Source organism: Phyllobates terribilis, unplaced genomic scaffold (assembly GCF_046119375.1).
Source record: "Phyllobates terribilis strain yellow unplaced genomic scaffold, ASM4611937v1 Scaffold_10__3_contigs__length_209671492, whole genome shotgun sequence".
Taxonomy (NCBI): domain Eukaryota; kingdom Metazoa; phylum Chordata; class Amphibia; order Anura; family Dendrobatidae; genus Phyllobates; species Phyllobates terribilis.
The window spans coordinates 41800830-41820766 of record NW_027362770.1 but is presented as its reverse complement, the minus strand read 5'-3'; the positions used below and the strand labels follow the sequence as shown (position 1 = coordinate 41820766).

At 42.5% G+C, this 19937-nt stretch overlaps 1 protein-coding gene across 3 annotated transcripts in view; it reads left to right on the top strand.

Moving 5' to 3' along the window:
- The window catches only part of LOC141164124 (F-box/LRR-repeat protein 21-like), a 102789-nt gene that overhangs the window by 16265 nt on the left and 66587 nt on the right, over positions 1-19937 (top strand). For all 3 annotated transcript variants that reach the window (XM_073649274.1, XM_073649273.1, XM_073649275.1), the window contains exon 2: positions 18175-18223. The gene's annotated coding sequence lies outside the window, so the exon portion shown is untranslated. The remainder of the gene's footprint in view (positions 1-18174; positions 18224-19937) is intronic.

Genomic DNA, 19937 nt, shown 5'->3' with positions numbered 1-19937 from the left:
ATGTAGATTGTAGGTACACGGTAATCTTATATATGTAGATTGTAGTTACACAGTAATCGTATATATGTAGATTGTAGGTACACGGTAATCTTATATATGTAGATTGTAGTTACACAGTAATCTTATATATGTAGATTGTAGTTACACAGTAATCTTATATATGTAGATTGTAGGTACACGGTAATCTTATATATGTAGATTGTAGGTACACGGCAATCTTATATATATAGATTGTAGGTACACGGTAATCGTATATATGTAGATTGTAGGTACACGGTAATCTTATATATGTAGATTGTAATTACACAGTAATCTTATATATGTAGATTGTAGGTACACGGTAATCTTATATATGTAGATTGTAGTTACACAGTAATCGTATATATGTAGATTGTAGGTACACGGTAATCTTATATATGTAGATTGTAGGTACACGGTAATCTTATATATGTAGATTGTAGGTACAGGGTAATCTTATATATGTAGATTGTAGGTACACGGCAATCTTATATATATAGATTGTAGGTACACGGTAATCGTATATATGTAGATTGTAGGTACACAGTAATCTTATATATGTAGATTGTAGGTACACAGTAATCTTATATATGTAGATTGTAGGTACACAGTAATCTTATATATGTAGATTGTAGTTACACATTAATCTTATATATGTAGATTGTAGGTACACGGTAATCTTATATATATAGATTGTAGGTACACGGTAATCGTATATATGTAGATTGTAGGTACACAGTAATCTTATATATGTAGATTGTAGGTACACGGTAATCTTATATATGTAGATTGTAGGTACATGGTAATCTTATATATGTAGATTGTAGGTACACGGTAATCTTATATATGTAGATTATAGGTACACGGTAATCTTATATATGTGGATTGTAGGTACACGGTAATCTTATATATGTAGATTATAGGTACACGGTAATCTTATATACGTAGATTGTAGGTGCACGGTAATCTTATATATGTAGATTGTAGGTACACGGTAATCTTATATATGTAGATTGTAGGTACACAGTAATCTTATATATGTAGATTATAAGTACACGGTAATCTTATATATGTAGATTGTAGGTACACAGTAATCTTATATATGTAGATTGTAGGTACACGGTATTCTTATATATGTAGATTGTAGTTACACATGAATCTTATATATGTAGATTGTAGGTACAGGGTAATCTTATATATGTAGATTGTAGGTACACGGCAATCTTATATATATAGATTGTAGGTACACGGTAATCGTATATATGTAGATTGTAGGTACACGGTAATCTTATATATGTAAATTGTAGGTACACGGTAATCTTATATATGTAGATTGTAGGTACACGGCAATCTTATATATATAGATTGTAGGTACACAGTAATCTTATATATGTAGATTGTAGGTACACGGTAATCTTATATATGTAGATTGTAGGTACACGGTAATCGTATATATGTAGATTGTAGGTACACGGTAATCTTATATATGTAGATTATAGGTACACGGTAATCTTATATATGTAGATTGTAGGTACACGGTAATCTTATATATATAGATTGTAGGTACACGGTAATCGTATATATGTAGATTGTAGGTACACAGTAATCTTATATATGTAGATTGTAGGTACACGGTAATCTTATATATGTAGATTGTAGGTACACAGTAATCTTATATATGTAGATTATAGGTACACGGTAATCTTATATATGTAGATTGTAGGTGCACGGTAATCTTATATATGTAGATTGTAGGTACACGGTAATCTTATATATGTAGATTGTAGGTACACGGTAATTTTATATATGTAGATTGTAGGTACACAGTAATCTTATATATGTAGATTGTAGGTACACGGTAATCTTATATATGTAGATTGTAGGTACACGGTAATCTTATATATGTAGATTGTAGGTGCACGGTAATCTTATATATGTAGATTGTAGGTACACGGTAATCTTATATATGTAGATTGTAGGTACACAGTAATCTTATATATGTAGATTGTAGGTACATGGTAATCTTATATATGTAGATTGTAGGTGCACGGTAATCTTATATATGTAGATTGTAGGTACACAGTAATCTTATATATGTAGATTGTAGGTACATGGTAATCTTATATATGTAGATTGTAGGTGCATGGTAATCTTATATATGTAGATTGTAGGTGCACGGTAATCTTATATACAGTACAGACCAAAAGTTTGGACACACCTTCTCATTTAAAGATTTTTCTGTATTTTCATGACTTTGAAAATTGTACATTCACACTAAAGGCATCAAAACCATGAATTAACACATGTGGAAATATATACTTAACAAAAAAGTGTGAAACAACTAAAAAATATGTCTTATATTCTAGGTTCTTCAAAGTAGCCACCTTTTGCTTTGATGACTGCTTTGCACACTCTTGGCATTCTCTTGATGAGTGTCAAGAGGTAGTCACCCGAAATGGTTTTCACTTCACAGGTGTGCCCTGACAGGTTTAATAAGTGGGATTTCTTGCCTTATAAATGGGGTTGGGACCATCAGTTGTGTTGTGCAGAAGTTAGGTGGATACAAAGCTAATAGTCCTACTGAACAGACTGTTAGAATTTTTATTATGGCAAGAAAAAAGCAGCTAAGTAAAGAAAAACGAGTGGCCATCATTACTTTAAGAAATGAAGATCAGTCAGTCCGAAAAATTAGGAAAACTTTGAAAGTGTCCCCAAGTGCAGTTGCAAAAACCATCAAGCGCTACAAAGAAACTGGCTCACATGAGGACCGCCCCAGGAATGGAAGACCAAGAGTCACCTCTCCTTCTGAGGATCAGTTTATCCGAGTCAGCAGCCTCAGAAGTCACAGGTTAACAGCAGCTCAGATTAGAGACCAGGTAAATGCTACACAGAGTTCTAGCAGCAGACACATCTCTACAACAACTGTTAAGAGGAGACTTTGTGCAGCAGGCCTTCATGGTAAAATAGCTGCTAGTAAACCACTGCTAAGGACAGGCAACAAGCAGAAGAGACTTGTTTGGGCTAAAGAAAACAAGGAATGGACATTAGACCAGTGGAAATTCGTGCTTTGGTCTGATGAGTTCAAATATGAGATCTTTGGTTCCAACCACCGTGTCTTTGTGCGACGCAGAAAAGGTGAACGGATGAACTCTACATGCCTGGTTCCCACCGTGAAGCATGGAGGAGGAGGTGTGATGGTGTGGGGGTGCTTTGCTGGTGACACTGTTGGGAATTAATTCAAAATTGAAGGCATACTGAACCAGCATGGCTACCACAGCATCTTGCAGCGGCATGCTATTCCATCCGGTTTGCGTTTAGTTGGACCATCATTTATTTTTCAACAGGACAATGACCCCAAACACACCTCCAGGCTGTGTAAGGACTATTTGACCAAGTAGGAGAGTGATGGGGTGCAACGCCAGATGACCTGGCCTCCACAGTCACCAGACCTGAACTCAATCGAGATGGTTTGGGGTGAGCTGGACCGCGGAGGGAAGGTAAAAGGGCCAACAAGTGCTAAGCATCTCTGGGAACTCCTTCAAGATTGTTCGAAGACCATTTCCGGTGACTACCTCTTGAAGCTCATCAAGAGAATGCCAAGAGTGTGCAAAGCAGTCATCAAAGCAAAAGGTGGCTACTTTGAATAACCTAGAATATAAGACATATTTTCAATTGTTTCACGCTTTTTTGTTAAGTATATAATTCCACATGTGTTAATTCATAGTTCTGATACCTTCAGTGTGAATGTACAATTTTCATAGTCATGAAAATACAGAAAAATCTTTAAATGAGAAGTTGTGTCCAAACTTTTGGTCTGTACTGTATGTAGATTGTAGGTGCACGGTAATCTTATATATGTAGATTGTAGGTACACGTTAATCTTATATATGTAGATTGTAGGTACACGGTAATCTTATATATGTAGATTGTAGGTACACGGTAATCTTATATATGTAGATTGTAGGTACACGGTAATTTTATATCTGAGCTGTCAAATTCTCAAGGGAGTAGAACCACATAACTATTCCCCAGGTTCACAAGATTTGGCTTTCTCACTTGCTCTGTTATCTTCCTTTCTTAAACCAGTGCTTTTAATGCAAAAGTGCATATTCCTTCAGTATGTATTCTTTTCATATTTGCTATTTTAACATCCATCCTTGTGCAAATTCTAGGCTTCTACACTACGGGCAATGCCAAGTAATTAGTCTTATATGTAAATACGTGTATTAAGATGTATGTAAATGTGTGTACATATGTGTGTATATATATATATATATATATATATATGTATATATATTTATATAACATGGTAACATGGGTGAATGTGTATATATATATATACATATATATATATACATTACAGACCAAATGTTTTGACACACCTTCTCATTTAAAGCTTTTTCTGTATTTTTATGACTTTGAAAATTGTACATTCACACTGAAGGCATCAAAACTATGAATTAACACATGTGGAATTATATACTTAACAAAAAAGTGTGAAACAACTGAAAATATGTCCTATATTCTAGGTTCTTCAAAGTAGCCACCTTTTGCTTTGATGACTGCTTTGCACACTCTTGGCATTCTCTTGATGAGCTTCAAGAGGTAGTCACCGGAAATGGTTTTCACTTCACAGGTGTGCCCTGTCAGGTTTAATAAGTGGGATTTCTTGCCTTATAAATGGGGTTGGGACCATCAGTTGTGTTGTGCAGAAGTCACGTGGATACACAGCTGATAGTCCTACTGAATAGTCTGTTAGAATTTGTATTATGGCAAGAAAAAAGCAGCTAAGTAAAGAAAAACGAGTGGCCATCATTACTTTAAGAAATGAAGGTCAATCAGTCCGAAAAATTGGGCAAACTTTGAAAGTGTCCCCAAGTGCAGTTGCAAAAACCATCAAGCACTACAAAGAATCCGGCTCACATGAGGACCGCCACAGGAAAGGAAGACCAAGAGTCTCCTCTGCTTCTGAGGATAAGTTCCCACCGTGAATCATGGAGGAGGAGGTGTGATGGTGTGGAGGTGCTTTGCTGGTGACACTGTTGGGGATTTATTCAAAACTGAAGGCATACTGAACCAGCATGGCTACCACAGCATCTTGCAGCGGCATGCTATTCCTTCCGGTTTGCGTTTAGTTGGACCATCATTTATTTTTCAACAGGACAATGACCCCAAACACACCTCCAGGCTGTGTAAGGGCTATTTGACCAAGAAGGAGAGTGATGGGGTGCTATGCCAGATGACCTGGCCTCCGCAGTCACCAGACCTGAACCCAATTGAGATGGTTTGGGGTGAGCTGGACCGCAGAGTGAAGGCAAAAGGGCCAACAAGTGCAAAGCATCTCAGGGAACTCCTTCAAGATTGTTGGAAGAACATTTCCGGTGACTACCTCTTGAAGCTCATCAAGAGAATGCCAAGAGTGTGCAAAGCAGTCATCAAAGCAAAAGGTGGCTACTTTGAAGAACCTAGAATATAAGACATATTTTCAGTTGTTTCACACTTTTTTGTTAAGTATATAATTCCACATGTGTTAATTCATAGTTTTGATGCCTTCAGTGTGAATGTACAATTTTCATAGTTATGAAAATACAGAAAAATCTTTAAATGAGGTGTTTCCAAACTTTTGGTCTGTACTGTATGTGTGTGTGTGTGTGTGTGTAAATATATATATTTTTATAACATGGGTGCATGTATAAGTATATGTGTATATCTTTTTATTCATTCTACATAGTATATGTTTCAAGTCTTGTAAGAAAGCATGTTCATTAAGTTATTTATATATACCTTATCAGTTGAGTTTTATTGTATTATATGTATCAAATCTTATAAGAAAACTCACTTGAAGAGTTTGTATATAGCTGAATGTTTTCTTATGTATGTATGAGTGCCTATAAACATACATACAGTACGTGTCCAAAGTTTTGTAAGAAAACACATTCATCTATTTATCATAATGTGTTTTGTTCTAAGGCATATACTATATAATACATAGATAGTCACATATTTATATTCACATATATACACGCATTTATAAATATAGGTTTGCATTGAGCAGTGATTGCAGCCCTATTGCATGTCACTTCAGATCTATCAGAACGTCTTATTGTATTAAGCTGTCCATGTGCAGACGTAAGGAACGTACACAGCATATTCGCACGAGCAATTAAACTCATCAGGTCATGTGTTTGGGGTCACATATGACGCACTTGGAGAAGTTACATGGATTAAAAGAGACACCCTTCCAAGTATCTGGAGCAGGGAGACTTCAGCTCGAGAGGACAAGGGGGATTTAGAAGACTGCTCCATGGAAGAAAACATGGTGCAAAATTACAACCTGATGATACCGAAAAAGAATTTTAACCTTGTGACTAGAGATGAGCGTTGTTCTACTCGAACTGTTCGCCAATCTCAAATTCGAGCTGTTTTGGGCGGTGTTCGAGCCGGTCGGCGAACACGAACAATTTGAGAAAAATTCGGCTGTTCGAGGTTATGTTCGATAACTGTTCGTGCACCAAAATCATAACTGGATTTTTTCTCAGTAATGATGAAAATTAATGTTAATACGCAGTTTGAGTGTACAGCGGGGCGGGGGGAGGGGCAGGGGATGGATCTCTGCAGGAACAATGAAGATCTCCATTTTTTTTTCTCTTTCCCGCATTTGCAGTGGGGAGGTGCAATCTGTCAGCCTATCAGCAGCGCACACACGGAGCGAAGTGCTTTTTTTCACACAAGCAAGGGCATGTGTGATTGGCAGTGTATGTCACATGTCCTTGCCCTATAAGACCAAGCCATTTTCCCCGTCGCCACCATTTTCTCACTGCTGCAGCTGCGTGTTAGACGGCACCGCTGTTGCTGTGTGCGCTATACCTTGTTAATTTCAAGCCAATTTTCGCACAAATATACAGATAGCTTGGGAGTAGGGAATAGTTGTGATTGCAGTCCTTTTAAGGACTAGGTTACAGCATTTCCTACGACTTTTATCAGGCAGGTCTGTGCTCTTAAATAGATAGATTGTGGGAGTAAAGACTAATTGTAATTGGAGTCCTTTTCAGGACTAGGTTACATCAGTTCCTATCAGTTTTTGCCAGGCAGGTCTGTGCCAGTGCTGTGCAAGTTTTTTTCACAGCATTTGGCTGAATCTAGCAAAGCTAATCCTTTTTGGCCTATTGCAGAGTGTGTTAGTCAGTGGAGTAGCCTATCTGCGTTGCAAGATATACCACCTGTGTATAGAATACCAATTTTTTTACTGCACCTAGTGAAGTAAAATCTTTTGGGCATAGCATCATTCTATTAGTCCATCTATACTGACCTCCATCAGGTTGCAAACTGAATATAATTTTTTTCTGCATCTAGCTCTGAAAAAATATTTGGGCTTCTAGCAGTGTGTGGGACTTGGTCTATTAGTCCATCTATACTGACTTCCATCAGGTTGCAAATTAAAAATAATTTTTTTCTTCATTTAGCTCTGAAAAAATATTTGGGCTTCTAGCAGTGTGTGGGACTTGTTCTATTAGTCCTTCTATACTGACCTCCAGCAGGTTGCAAATTGAATATAATTTTTTTCTGCATCTAGCTCTGAAAAAATATTTGGGCTTCTAGCGGTGTGTGGGACTTGGTCTATTAGTCCATCTATACTGACCTCCATCAGGTTGCAAATTAAAAATAATTTTTTTCTGCATCTAGCTCTGAAAAAATATTTGGGCTTCTAGCAGAGTGTGGGACTTGGTCTATTAGTCCATCTATACTGACCTCCATCAGGTTGCAAATTAAAAATAATTTTTTTCTTCATTTATCTCTGAAAAAATATTTGGGCTTCTAGCAGCGTGTGGGACTTGGTCTATTAGTCCTTCTATACTGACCTCCATCAGGTTGCAAATTAAAAATAATTTTTTTCTGCATCTAGCTCTGAAAAAATATTTGGGCTTCTAGCAGTGTGTGGGACTTGGTCTATTAGTCCATCTATACTGACCTCCATCAGGTTGCAAATTAAAAATAATTTTTTTCTGCATCTAGCTCTGAAAAAATATTTGGGCTTCTAGCAGTGTGTGGGACTTGGTCTATTAGTCCATCTATACTGACCTCCATCAGGTTGCAAATTGAATAAAAAAATTTTCTGCATCTAGCTCTGAAAAAATATTTGGGCTTCTAGCGGTGTGTGGGACTTGGTCTATTAGTCCATCTATACTGACCTCCATCAGGTTGCAAATTAAAAATATTTTTTTTCTGCATCTAGCTCTGAAAAAATATTTGGGCTTCTAGCAGTGTGTGGGACTTGGTCTATTAGTCCATCTATACTGACCTCCATCAGGTTGCAAATTAAAAATAATTTTTTTCTTCATTTAGCTCTGAAAAAATATTTGGGCTTCTAGCAGTGTGTGGGACTTGTTCTATTAGTCCTTCTATACTGACGTCCAGCAGGTTGCAAATTGAATATAATTTTTTTCTGCATCTAGCTCTGAAAAAATATTTGGGCTTCTAGCGGTGTGTGGGACTTGGTCTATTAGTCCATCTATACTGACCTCCATCAGGTTGCAAATTAAAAATAATTTTTTTCTGCATCTAGCTCTGAAAAAATATTTGGGCTTCTAGCGGTGTGTGGGACTTGGTCTATTAGTCCATCTATACTGACCTCCATCAGGTTGCAAATTAAAAATAATTTTTTTCTGCATATAACCCAGCCAATAGTTTTGGCCTAATACCACAGTTTGGCCACTCAGCTCTGCTCGGTTACCATCCATTGTTTTTTTGTGCAAACAACTCCAGAGTTGTGAATTAGTTAACCACCAAAATGAGTGGAAAAAGGCCTGCTGCTGGTGGAAAGGGGAATAGGCATGTTGGGAAGGGGAAAAAAGGTTGTGTCCGTGGGGTAGGTGCAGAAGAAAGACCATCTTCCAGCCAAACTAAAATGTCTACTTCTTTTAGCGGACAATGTGATAAGATCCCTTTCTTACGGCCACGCCAATCGCTACAAATTCCAGATGAGGCACAAAAACAGCAGGTGCTTCAACGGATATCAAGTGCTCCTTTAAGTGGGCTCTCCTCCACATCAACTTCAACATCACAAATACTCCAGTCCTCAAAGGTGTCACCCAAATCGCACTTGCTTCCTCACAGCTCCCAAATCTCCAGCTGCCCGTCTGAGTATGAGGTAGAACAGATGGTTGAGTCTGCAGAGCTGTTTACTCATACTATAGCCTGGGAATCAGAGGTCGACTCCAGCGCTTCTGTGAATCCAGACGAGGAAATGATCTGCACTGATGCCCAGAATCTTTATGAGTCGGATCCAGGACCAGACGCAGAAGGTTCTGACCATAATGTAGACCCTCATTCCCAAACTGTAACTCCTGTTGGTGGAGACAATGAGGAAGACGATGATAAGACTCAAATACCTGATTGGAGCGACAACTTTAGTTTTTTGTCAGGGCAGGAACAGGTTGGCTCTGAGGACGACGGGTGTGATAACGCACAGGGTGATGATGATGAGGTCGGAGATCCCACTTACTGTCAACCCACAGTCAGCCAAGAGATGAGGTCAGCAGAGGAGGTGGAGGAAGATGCTAGTGACGACGAGGTCAGGTTGCGCCTTCCTGGACAGAGACGTAGTACTGGAAGCACGTCAACAACTGCATCCTCAAACACAACTCTGCCTCTCACCACAAGTCGTGGTGGCTCTTCAGGTCGCATGGGTGCTAAGCCTTGCATAGCCTGGGCATTTTTTCAGATCGATAAAGATGACCCAACTCGTGTTATCTGTAACATTTGTCAGCAAAAGCTAAGTAGAGGCCAAAAAATACATAGTTTGAGTACTTCATGCATGAACCGGCACATGGACATGAAGCATAAGTTGCAGTGGGAAGCTCAGTGTGCTACAATGCGGTCTAGCCGGCCGGGCCAACCACCGTCTGCCATATCTTGTGCATCCGCGGCCTCTTCATCCTCTGTGACTGGGGGGACAGCAGTCACACCTGTTTTGGGGCGCAGACCTGCCACTTCTTTACCCGCAACAGCCAGCGTGATTGGCAGGTCATCATTTTCTTTGGAGGTGGTAACACCAGCTGGTCTTGAGCGCTGTCCGACATCGATAGCACCACCTTTGGATCAAGGCAACCTAACATGTCCGCCTGCATCTTCCTCACAGACCGGCAGTTTGCCGGGGACACCCTTATCAACCCCGTCTAAGCACAATAGCCAGCCCTCGGTCCCTCAGATGTGGACAAGTAAAAGACCATTTCCTCCTAGCCATGAGAAAGCTAAGAGGTTGAATTTCACCATCTGCAAGCTCTTGGCTACAGAAATGCTGCCTTTCCGCCTGGTGGACACAGAGGATTTTCGAGACCTTATGTCCGTCGCAGTGCCCCAGTACCAGATGCCCAGTCGGCACTACTTCTCAAAGAAAGGTGTGCCTGCGCTCCACCAGCATGTCGCACACAACATCACCGCTTCTTTGAGAAACTCTGTGTGTGACAGGGTGCATTTCACCACAGACACTTGGACGAGTAGGCATGGACAGGGGCGTTACATGTCGCTGACTGGGCACTGGGTAACTATGGTGACAGCAGGACAAGGGGCTGCTGTCCAAGTCTTGCCGTCCCCACGAGTTGTGCGTCAATCCTCTTTATGTCATTTTTCCTCCACTGCTTCTGCCTCCTCAACCTCCTCTCGGTCTTCCACCTGCACCCAAAGCCTGTCTGGTCATGCCACAAGCTTTCTAACTGCGCAGAAGGGATCCTGCACACCTCCTTACTATGCTGGCAGTAGGGCTCAACGTCATCAGGCGGTTTTTACATTGAAATGTCTGGGAAATGTGAGTCACACAGCTGAGGAGTTGTGGTCAGCTCTGGAGAACCAATTTCATGAATGGTTGTCTCCACTGGACCTGAAACCAGGGAAGGCCGTATGTGACAATGCTGCAAACCTGGGTGCGGCCCTTCGCCGGGGCAATGTCACACACGTGCCTTGTATGGCTCACGTGTTGAACCTGGTTGTCCAGCAATTTTTAGCCCACTATCCCAGACTAGATGGCCTTCTGCAGAGGGCACGGTCGCTGTGTGCTCACTTCTGCCGTTCGCATCCCGCAGCTCAGCGACTTACATCTCTACAGAAGTCGTTGGGCCTGCCACTTCACCAGCTAAAATGCGATGTGCCTACCCGGTGGAATTCAACTCTGCACATGTTGCAGCGACTGTGGCAGCACCGACAAGCCCTGGTGCAATACGTTCTGACGTATAGCCTGGGCCAACGAGATTCAGAGGTGGGGCAAATCACGCTGGAGGAGTGGTCTCAGATCAGGGACCTATGCACCCTTCTGCACAGTTTTGAAATGGCGACGAAGATGTTTAGTGCTGACGATGCCATTATCAGCATGACTATTCCGGTGATTTACATGCTGGAGCACAAGTTAAACAGAATTCGGAGTCAGGTGGTGGCACAAGAGGAGGTGGAGGAAGTAGAGGAGGAGGAGTTGTATGCGGAAGGGCTAACATCTGCAAGGTCCAGACGGTCGGCAGCACCAGGGCGGCAGGCATGTGAGGGTGGGGGAGATGATTTTACCAGGGCGCATGGTAGCAGCCAAACTAGTGAGGAAGGTGCAGGAGCCCAGGAAGAAGTGGAGGACGAACTGATGGAAGACTCATCAGATGAGGGAGACCTTGATCACATTTCTGTTGTGCGAGGTTGGGGGGAGAGGACAGAGGAAGGAAGCATGATTGTTACCTCGCCACCAACACAACAGGGACTTGGTGCTCCTGGATGCGCAACACACATGAGTGCCTTCTTGCTGCACTACCTGCAACATGACCCTCGAATTGTGAGAATTAGAAATAATCCTGACTACTGGGTTGCCACACTGTTAGATCCCCGGTACAAAAGTAAATTTGCAGAAATTATTCCTGCCATAGAAAGGGATGCACGCATGCAGGAGTATCAGCAGAGACTGTTGCAGAATCTTACATGTGCTTTTCCACAAAATACCAGTGGTGCACGTAGTGAATCTCACAGTTCCAACTTGCCAACCGTGGGACCGTCAAGTGTTCAGCACTCAAACCGTAACAGAACCACAGTATCTGCTGGTAACATCAATTTTGCGGAATCATTTCACCACTTTTTTAGCCCATCCTTTGCAAGGCCACAGGAGACAAGAAGTCTGACACATAGTCAACGCCTAGAGACGATGGTACAGGAGTATCTCCAAGTAAACATTGAAGCCACGACTGTGTCACTGGACCCTTGCTCTTTTTGGGCTTCCAATCTGGATAAATGGCCGGAGCTAGCCACTTACGCCTTGGAGATCTTGTCATGCCCCGCAGCCAGCGTTCTGTCTGAACGTGTGTTCAGCGCTGCTGGTGGTGTGCTGACAGATAAGCGCACGCGGCTCTCCACTGATAATGTAGACAGACTCACGTTCATAAAGATGAACAAATCATGGATCCGAAACGACTTTTCTACCCCTGTGTCATCCTGGGGAGAGTAAAAGCTTGATGATTGGTTAAAATCACCCTACCAACCGTTTTAAGCTTTCAAATTACTAATCATGTTTATCTGTATCTTGACTGGAAAATAATTTGGGCTTTGTAGCAGTGTGCAGCACTGATCCTATTAGGCCATCTATAATAAGCTTCACCAGATTTAAAATTAAAAATAATTTTTAGCTGCATCTAGCCCGGAAAATAATTTTGGGGCTCCGAGATGCGCAAGACACATAAGTGCCTTCTTGCTGCACTACCTGCAGCATGACCCTCATATTGTCAGAATTCGAAGTAATCATGACTACTGGGTTGCCACACTCTTAGATCCCCCAAACTTTTCGATCAACCTTTTCATTTTAATAAAGACCAAAAAAATGGTCATTTTTGAAATTATAAGCATTAGCAGGTTGTTAGAAACTGAAATCAAACAGTTTTCAACTCAAAACTTTATTCTAGGTGATGTTACATTTTCACATAGGACCCCTTGTTCGAAAGGAGCTTCTGAACTCTCTCGTCCATTGAATTTGTCAGGTTTTGGATGGTTTCTGCTTCAATTGTTTTGCATGAGGACAGAATACCCTCCCAGAGCTGTTGCTTAGATGTGAACTGCCTCCCGCCATCATAGACACTCCTTTTAATGATGCTCCAAAGGTTCTGAATGGGGTAGAGGTCAGGGGAGCATGGGGGTCACACCATAAGTTTGTCCCCTTTTATGCCCATATCAGCCAGAGATGCAGATGTTTTATGTGCAGCATGAGATGGTGCATTATCATGCAGAAAAATGATCTTGCTGTGAAATACACGGTTCTTCTTCTTGAACCATGGCAGGAAGTGCTGTTTGAGAAAATCCACATACATTATGGAGTTCATCTTTAGCGCCTTCAGGGATCCTAAAGGGGCCGACAATCTCTCTCCCCATGATTCCAGCCCAAAACATTACTCCACCTCCTCCTTGTTGGCGCTGTAGCCGTGTTTGCGTGGGGTGTCCATCAACCAGCCATCCTCCACTCCATTCATCTGGACCATCGAGCGCTGCACGGCACTCATCCGTGAACAAAACAGTTTTGAAATCAGTCTTCATGTAATGTTTGGCCCACTGGAGCCGTTTCTGCTTGTGTGAAGTGGATAGAGGAGGTCGACAGGATGGCATATGCACAGCTGCAAACCTCTGAAGGACCCTGCATCTTGTTGTTCGGGGGACGTTGGAGGCACAAGCAGCTTCAAAAACTTGTCTGCTGCTATGACAAGGCTTTTTTGCCGCTGCTGTTTCAACCTGACGTAATTGCCTGTAGGAAAGAGTCCTCAATTTGCCCTTATCAGCACGCACACGTGTGTACTGTGAATCAGCTACATACTTCTTGATTGCCAAGACACTTCATCCTGATCATCGCACAATGTTGATTGTAGTCATGCCTTGACCTAAACACTCCACAATTTGTTGCTTCTCAGCAGCCGACACATCCTTTTTCTTTCCCATTTTGGCAGAAAATGTAGGCTGCTTAATAATGTGAGAGAGCCTTCTTAAGTAGTCTTGCCTTTCATTGGACACACCTGCCAAACTAATTAGCACAGGTGTCTGCAATTGCTTACAGTGATATAAAGAGCCCTGACACACATCACCATCAATGAGTTTAACTGACAAACAAACAAATTCTTCCCTTATCACTCCTAAACACTTTTTGCATAATAATTTGGAACGCGGTGTACATGTGCTTTTCCACAAAACACCAGTGGTTCACGTAGTGAATCTTACAGTTCTAACTTGCCAACCGTGGTCTGTATGGAATTGTTCAATAAAGAGCCCAAAATTAAGATAACATAGATGGGAGAGGTCTCTATGAATAGGAATTCCTAAGTATTTGATACCCTGTGAGGGCCAGGCAAAGGGAAAGTTGGACTGGATGGAATCCTATATGGATTTAGGGAGGGAGACATCGAGGGCCTCAGACTTCGCTGCATTGATTTTAAAATTTTACCATGTAACAAAGTGATCTATTTCAGCCATAACAGCAGGGATGGATATATGTGATTGAGTGATATATACTAGGACATCATCAGCAAATAGAGAGCACTTGTACTCGGTGCCTCCCACCTCAATCCACCTAATATTGGGGTTATGGCGAATTGATGAGAGCAGGTGCTCCGTCACTAGGATGTATAAGAGAGGGGACAGAGGACATCCCTGCCTTGTCCCATTGGTGATTGTGAAAGGTGATGAAAATGTTCTGACGCACCCCCTGGGCCTTGGGACACCCGGAGCCGGACCCTTTTTGGTGGATGCTGGTGGTTGTAGTCTTCGTGGCGGCGATCCGGTTCCGTGGCTCAGGGCGGTCAAACCAGTGGCGGAACTATTTATGTGGTTTTGATGTTTAAATGTCCGACTACGCCACCCGTGGATTGCGGTCAGAGTGAACCGCCGCTACAGGGCAGACCGCTAAGGCTGGTGTTGTGGGTGCAGCAGAGCGTAGCATAACTCCCCACGGGAGGAGTATAGCCTCAGGGCAGTGTATGCGGAGGATGGGGGTGATGGTGCAGGGCAGCAGCAGTAACGACACGGAGTCAGTGATGCAGTTCAGGGCCTTTACTCACAGTTCTTATTATCCAGACCACGTCTGCAGGTAACGGCTGCCCACGTCGTACTGTGCTCACCAGGTGAGGGGCTCAGACAACTCCCAGATAACTTTGGAGCGCTTCACAGGACCCCCTTTGTGTGTCCTTTGTCTGGCCTTTCTTACCAACACTTCTGTCCGGCTGCCTCGGGCCTCCTCTTGGTAAACTTGGCGCCAGTTTCCCTGACCCTATGTGGTGCCTTCCTAGCGGGTGGAGCAAGGGGCTGCGCCACATAAAATGTCAGAGCCTCCGGTTTCTAGCTGAGGGTCGTTTCCTGCCTCCACTAGTTCGGGGACCGGTCTCCCCCTTTGGCCTGACCCCTCCACGCAGGTGGATTCGGGCGTGCGGTGGCGACTCGCCCGTCCGCACCCCTGGGATCCCTTCATTCCTCGTTCCTGGAGCCTTCTCCGCTCCTCTTCCTTCCTTCTCCCTCTTGCAGGCCTGGGCCTCTGTTACTAGGCCCGCCTCCGGAGCAGAGCTCATGCAGAGCCCCTGCTCCCTGCCACTTCTGCTCAGACTTCTCTGCACTGAACTAAGATGGTGCCCACCTTTTATACTCCCTTCTCAATGCACCCAGGAACTGCTTCCTCCCTGCTCCTGCACTGCAGGGTTCCCCTTCCTCAGTGTTCCCTCCCCCCACTCCAGCCAGGGACAGGGACTGTCGTGCCCATCTCAGGGGCATATTGGTCGCCCTGCCCCACGGCAATGTGGTGTAATGCATGCAGGTGTCGGGTCCTGATCCACACTCCATCCTTATCTGAGAGTGAGATATCACACCTCTGGGTGAGGTGCAATACGTCTGTAGCAACCGAGCCCTCGGTGCTACAGTTCCATTTATCTTCAGCCTAGGTGACGTATTGTGATACAGGGCCGTGATTTTGGCTATAAAAGGGTCCCCTAGACCCCTACCCCAAGCTTTTTAAGAGAATCATATATGGCGTGCCAGGAGACTCTATGGAATGCTTTCTCAGCATCCAACGAGAGTATCTACTTACAAATTTTTAACTGCATCTAGCCCAGGAAATACTTTGTGCCTAGTAGCAGTGTCTGCTATTCAGCGGATTATCCCGGCTGTTAAGCAAGCTACACCACCTGTAGTTTGGACACTTAATTTTTTCAAAGGAAATGCTTCGGGACCACGGGATACTTAGTGAAGAGCATCAGGAGGCACCCCAAGGCATAGGGGCTGGGACTGGCAGTAGGATGCCTTGCGGTGGACAGCCGAGCTCGATCCTTATAAAAGCTTTTTAACTGCAGCAGCTTTAGTGGACGCTACTGGAGCTGGAATTACGCGGCTGCTGGCATGAGACTTGCCCTCCAATAGATCCTTGTAAATGGATTTAAAGTGTATTCATTCAAATTAGAGGGACAATTTAAATTAAAAAGCTTAGAGCTGCCTCCACCACAGGGGGGCTCTCTCGACCCACCAGCGGACAGGCACCAGTATTGGGAGAGGGGGGCTGGCCGTCAGGGTTCACCGCGGCTCTGGCACAAACCCGGCGACACGGAGGTGGCACGGGCAGGAGCGGACTGGCCGTCTCGGCTTCTCACTTTTTGGATTTTAGAAGGGCATGACATGCCTATATCTGTGTCTCCCCCTCCTTTTACTCCTCCACCTCTTTTCTTTTCGCATGACTATATGTACTTGTCACTTTTCCATGTGTTAGTTGTGTCTTCTGAGCAGTTTGTCAGCTTTTGGACACCTTTGAAGGTGTTTTCTATGTGTTTCTATGTGTTTTTGTTTGCCTGTCATTGGTTTTAACGGTGTTCGAAGGTGTTCGACGAACAGTTCGACGAACAGTTCGGCGAACACACGGGTGTTCGACGAACCGAACCGAACTCGAACACTACGGGGGTGGCTCAACACTACTTGTGACGTTAACCAGCAAATACCTGTAAAACAGGATACTGGAGAGAACTAATTTCTTCTTTGGGTACAAACATAATAAAACAATTACACAGAAGTAAGGACCACAGATCAAACGTTAAAAGATCCCAGGAAATGACAAACTCATTACAAAAAGTCCAACATACTACAACAATACAGTTTCTGATCCTCAGAGTATTCTGCCATACAGTTCCAGAGATATGGGTCTTTACCAAAGGGGCGTGGCTCACTGGGTAATAATGCAGAGCAGCCTAAAGACACACCCCTAGAGGATTCTATGAGCAACACCCTCTTGTCAAGATCATAAAAATCAGCATAAATAAAAGGCCCAAATCTTTGGAACCGTATGGCGGATCTAAAAAACAAAACAAAAAGAAAAGCGTCGAGGGAATAAAATCCGAGCAAACACCGTCCACATTTCACCTGGCGACAGCTCCTGCTTAACACCACTCTTCTCCTGTTTTTTATTCCTGCGCCACTACCATGTAAACGAATCTAGTCTTGGGCACTTTAAAAGTGAATCTATTTAATTATTTTTTTATAAATCATTAGTTTACATCAAATTAAGCAACTTTGTAATATATCTTATCAGGGAAATCTGCTTCTTTCTCCGCCAGGAGGTTTTCCCACTTCTAGGAGATAGGAGATGGCAGTTGGTTCTCATAAAGTCATTGTTGTTTCACGAGAAGTTGCAGCAGAATGTCTGTATTTGCCTCTAGTGCATCCCTACTCCTCTCCATAGAACCTTGTGAGCACCAACTGTCATCTACTATCTCAGTAATGGGAAAATCTGTCTTCACTGAATACAGACTTAACTGAGAATGAATGATCAGTCCAGAAAGAAAAATAAGCAAATTTCTCTGATTAGATATATTACAAAGTTTCTTATTGCCATATATACTATGCATTTATGAAATAAAAATTACAATGATTGTTACTCTTTAAGTTATACTGTTGATAATAATGATATATATATATATACACATATATATATATATATATATATATATATCTCAATAATGCCAAATATTTCTCAAGTGGGGTAATGTAGATTTTTCCAGAACTCTGATTTTGGTGGATTTCTCCATTGTGATTCAGTATTTCTATGTCCTAAACAAACACTATATGAAAAAAAAAATACATAAAAATATATTTATTTGCTACAGTTTATTGGTGTGCAATTTTATTTTCCAGAACCCGTCGGAGATCTCTTACAGAAAGAGAGTTAGAACTTCGCTTACCGGTAAGTTCATGTCTAGGCAGTCGTGAGGCATACAGCTGGACTCGGCGCTATATTTGCTTCTTTGTTTTTTTTTCCCCATGTCTATGATTATGTTGCAGGATGTAACACCGCTTATGTTTATTAATGAAAATAATATTCAATGTTTTTTTCTGGTGGGGATGTTTGTGCTACGGTTAGTTTTACTGGATTTATAGGCTGCCGGTTCTATCTTGCAATGTGGTTACTAAGACCCTGTTTACACTGTAAAAACATGATTCAGACAAACCCCAAAAGAGCCATGGACTACAATGACACAAACTGACTGTTTTCAGAACATCTGTAGGTGCCTGTCTGAAAACACAGACATTTCGTTAAGACCACGGCCCCACTATCAGTATTTGGTCAGTATTATTTCTCAGGAGTGGGAGTCAAAACCAGGTGAGGAACAGAGAAAAGGTATAATGGAAACAAGTCACCAATTCTGCATTTATCACCCACTCCTGGTTTTGTCTCCCACTCCTGAAAAAAAATACTGACCGAATACTGACCAAATACTGATAGTGAGACCGTGGCCTAAGAAACAGAATACATTTAAACTCTGTTCATGCCATTGCAATCTTTGGCCCACATGGAGAACATCTGAATGCCATTTTTAGTGGAATTCATCTGGAATCCCCAAAGAAACTGAAGACAGATCCTAACTGCAAAATTAAGCTACTTTCTTCATAGTCCTTATGACAAGTTCTAGATGAGTGACTTTGCAAAATAAATCAGATCTCCTGGTTCTGGTTCTGGCAGCCTGTCCTGGTCCCACCTCCCTTCTCTCGGTGGTAGGCACATTCAGTCGCCTGTATCTCACGTATGTGTTCTATCCATCTACGGCATCTTCACTTATCAGGGTTTTTTTTTGCATAATAAGAAGAAACAGAGACTTGTCCATCTTTGAACCGATTATCAGCTCAAACTCTCCCATTCAAGTGAATAGGTCTGTAAAAAAATGGCTAGAACCCAGATGCCATTTAATTCGAGGATTGAAAAATGTGGTTTTTTTTATTCTGCATATGAGAAAAGCAAAAACTTACACACAAACCAAAAATGGATGAAAAATTAGATCCAGCACACTGATGAAAACCAGTCACTTATGCAAACAAATGGATGTCTGTATAAGGAGGAACCAGGTGAGGGTTGTACATTTACAGTGGACAGTGGAGAGGGATCTAAAGATTTATGGAGAATAGAGAAAGCAGCACTGGACCTGTACTGATACATGAACACAAGTTGCATTCTGGATACACATGGAGCTCATATCCAGCATGTACTACAGGGAGGAAAAATCCGATGAGAAAAAAATCTGAAACTTGGCTCAGACTGCAAACTGCATCTCAGGGGCCTGAGAATGAATAAAATAATGAAGAATTCAGAATGAAGCTAAGTGTATCTTTTTAACGAAATTACGTAAAAAAAAATTTTTCCACATCAAAAGTGTCCATAGGCTTTAAAGTAATGACCCATATTGCAAGGCGACAGAGCTCTCTCAATGAATGGGTGCGCGGTGGATGCCGGGTGTGACACGATGGGGGATAACCCCGCCCACAACCCGTCACTCACCGTGGAACGCGGAACAGGAGACCCCTGGCTGCAGCCGCAAATAGTCGTGACGTAAGCGGAAGCAAGAGCCGGCTGCAGCCGGGGGTCACGTGCTGCCTGTGCGCAGTCAGCGATAGCGCCGCGCACA